The 3,155-nt window shown below is 37.9% G+C and overlaps 1 protein-coding gene across 1 annotated transcript in view; it reads left to right on the top strand.

The window, feature by feature from the left end:
• The first annotated feature begins 945 nt into the window (after positions 1-945).
• FGFR4 (fibroblast growth factor receptor 4) overlaps positions 946-3,155 on the top strand; it is a 13,541-nt gene continuing 11,331 nt past the window's right edge. The window contains exon 1 of the mRNA XM_072401033.1: positions 946-1,291. The gene's annotated coding sequence lies outside the window, so the exon portion shown is untranslated. The remainder of the gene's footprint in view (positions 1,292-3,155) is intronic.

Here is a 3,155-nt window from a genome sequence, read left to right as displayed (position 1 = left end):
AGATTTAGTAGTAGAATTGTTCTCTTTTCATTATTAACTAGAAGCTATGATAGAAATTCAATGTAGCAGAAGAAACCTGGTACAGTAGTCTCAATAAGTACATTTAGTACAGTAAACTAAAGTTACATTTAGTAAGAGTTGTGCTATTGACTAGTAACTATTTAATGTAGAGTGCAGTGTAATATATTGGGTCTACATAAATACAAATTATTAATAATAATAATAAATATTTAATGTACAGTGTAGTGTAATATATTGGGGCTACTTAAATACATATTATTATTATTATTATTAATAATAATAATAATAATAATATAAAATACTAAATATTTAATGTAGAGTGTAGTGTAATATGTTGGTGCTACATAAATACAGGTTAATAATAATAATAAATATTTAATGTAGAGTGCAGTGTAATATATTGGTGCTACATAAATACAGGTTAATAATAATAATATTAATAATAACAAATATTTATTGTAGAGTGTAGTGTATTATATTGGTGCTACACAAATACAGGTTAATAATAATAATACTAAATATTTATTGTAGTAATAGAAGCCTGGTAGTTGAATTGACCAGTATAGGTTTGGTAGAAATATATTTTATTCCTATACCTAAACAGTGGGTTTTAGTGGAGATGTTGGGGGGCTAGATATTAGCCATGACAATAGTACACCCTGCTCCCCCCAGCACTGGCAGGAATGTCATCATTAGCTGTATGGAAAGCCTGGAACCATGCTGTCATTCAGAAAGCCCAGAGCAGGACAGCAAAGTGAAGCAGTTTAATCCTCCCGCACAAAGCTGGGGGAGAAGTTAGCTAATTTGAGTGTGAAAAGGGTGAATTGTACAGGGGGGAGGGTTGCTGAATAAATGCAGAGGGAGGGGGAGCAGAGCCAGGGGCGGTGTTAGTGGTGGGATTCCCTGCAGCATTGCACCCATATAGCCCATTGTTGCTGCTAAAGGCAGAGAGAGAAGAGTGGGCAGCCCGGGAACAGACATACCTGGGATGTACAGGACATCCTAACCCCAGACCTGGACGTGACGATCCCCCTGCTGAACACACAGCACACATTTGGATTCCCACACATCGGACTACACGCTGCTTGGATTGCTATTTTGGAGATCGCTGCTGACATGTGCGGGATGTTTCTTGGTGTATGAGGACCTGGCAGGCTGCAGTTTTTTTTGGGTTTAGAAGCCAAGCCATTGGATTTATTACTACTGGAAAGAATGTACCCGGACTGTGTGTAAATGGGGGGCACAGCGACACCCCAATAAGTGAGATCAGGTGAGAGCACATTGTGCACCCCTTACATCGCTTGGCGCCTATGGGGTGCTTGGAGCCAGCTAAACTTCACACTTCCCCGGCGTCACTCTTATCACTGTCTCCTCTGATCATTGCCAAACTGCTCCTTTCATCTGATAAAGTCCTGGGGGTCTACATCTATCACCCTCAATCATACTCTCCATAGAAGACTCCTAATTATGGTCTCCATAGCAGATGACCCTCAATCATGGTCTTCATCAAGAAATGGTTATTATAGAAGATTTATAGTCTCCATAGATGATTAACCTACAATATTCACCATGGAAGACTATTACCTACAGTCTGATTAGACCCATACTCATAGTCTTCTTTAAAAATGTTCATAGAACATAACCTTCATTCATAGTCTCCTAAAAAATGGTCTTCTTTAAAAATGTTCATAGAACATAATCTTCATTCATAGTTTCCTAAAAAATGGTCTTCTTTAAAAATGTATTAAAGCTCTCCAAGGCTGGAGAGGATACACTTTCATAAGTGAAGTTGGGTGATCCAGCAAATCCAGAATTGAAAACATTTGCTAACAAATAGCCTATCACTTTTAAGAAGTTTGTTTCAAGTTTCTTTACTGAAGAAAGTGTATCTACTCCAGCCTTGTAGAGCTTTAATAAACCAGTCTCCTAAGAAAAGAACCCTTGTTTGTAGTTTTCTCCCTAGCTATACAAGTAAAGGTTTCATTCAAGAACTGATTTTTTTTTGGATACTAAACTATTAAGTAGATCAGCCTCTGGTCCTCCTGTGTGACTTATTGGTAGTTAATAATTTGATGCGTAAAGATTCTAAATCAAGGTTTTACATGTGACTTTTCTTAATAAATACCCACTGTGTTATATACATGATTTTTTCCAGGCTGACCTTGTAGAGGTGCTAAATATAAAGTTTATGCTTTCTTAGTGACTGTATTGTTAACCAGGAATGGCATGCTTGTGTATGCAGGGACTTCTGTGGGACAGTCAGGGGTTCTGTGTGGTTTGCTCTGCCCTTACATACCAGGACACTGAATGCTGTGTTGTTTTAGGAATAGTTCAGCTGTGTATGGGTGAAGGCAGCATATGATGATGTATGTGTTGTTTTTCTTGTCTTGATATTTTTTTCCTTGTATTTACCTCCTGTTTATCTAGTATGCTTGCATAGAGGCTCTGTGTAAACTCTTACTCTGGTACCATAAGCATTCTGTAAATCTGTAACTAGGGTAGCCTTGGCACACAAAGGCCTTTGTCAATTTGTGTTCAAAGATTAAGCTGGAGCCCCAGGTCCCTGCAGCTAGTTACACATTGATATCCCTTGGAATGCACTGATGGGTGGGGATTATACTATGTGTTTTCTTTTATCCCTTTTTCTGATTGAGGAATGATATGCTAGCTGGACCCAAAATATTGGTATTCTCTTAGTAACCAGTGGAGGCATGGCAGTAGATCATGGTCTGTGTCTATACAAGTGGCATGAGCATTTACTTTTAGTAAGTGACGTTGCAATGTGATAACATTTTAATATTAGGATTCTATATTTCTGTTGGTTTTAACCCCAATTTGAAATCTTCTATTTTATTTTGGCTGATGCTGCAGAAATGATTACAATCAAATTTAAACTAACACCTTTCTAAAAATGAAGCTGGCTACACATGCAACAAAAAGCAGACTTGCTGTGTATGTTTCAGTTTCAGTATGCTCACAGTTGGTATGAACTCTCAGTGACAGTGAAGGTTGGCAGAGATACGTTGGGGTCAGTTGCAATTTTAATGACCCCAATCTTACATATCCAATAACCATATATGCTGCTTATGTCAGATTTGGGCAACCAGATCTGTGTGTGTATGCAGCTTAGCAGT

Source organism: Pyxicephalus adspersus, chromosome 2 (genome assembly GCF_032062135.1).
Source record: "Pyxicephalus adspersus chromosome 2, UCB_Pads_2.0, whole genome shotgun sequence".
In the NCBI taxonomy this organism is placed as follows: domain Eukaryota; kingdom Metazoa; phylum Chordata; class Amphibia; order Anura; family Pyxicephalidae; genus Pyxicephalus; species Pyxicephalus adspersus.
The sequence above is the reverse complement of the archived record's forward strand: the minus strand, read 5'-3'. Positions and strand labels throughout refer to the sequence as shown.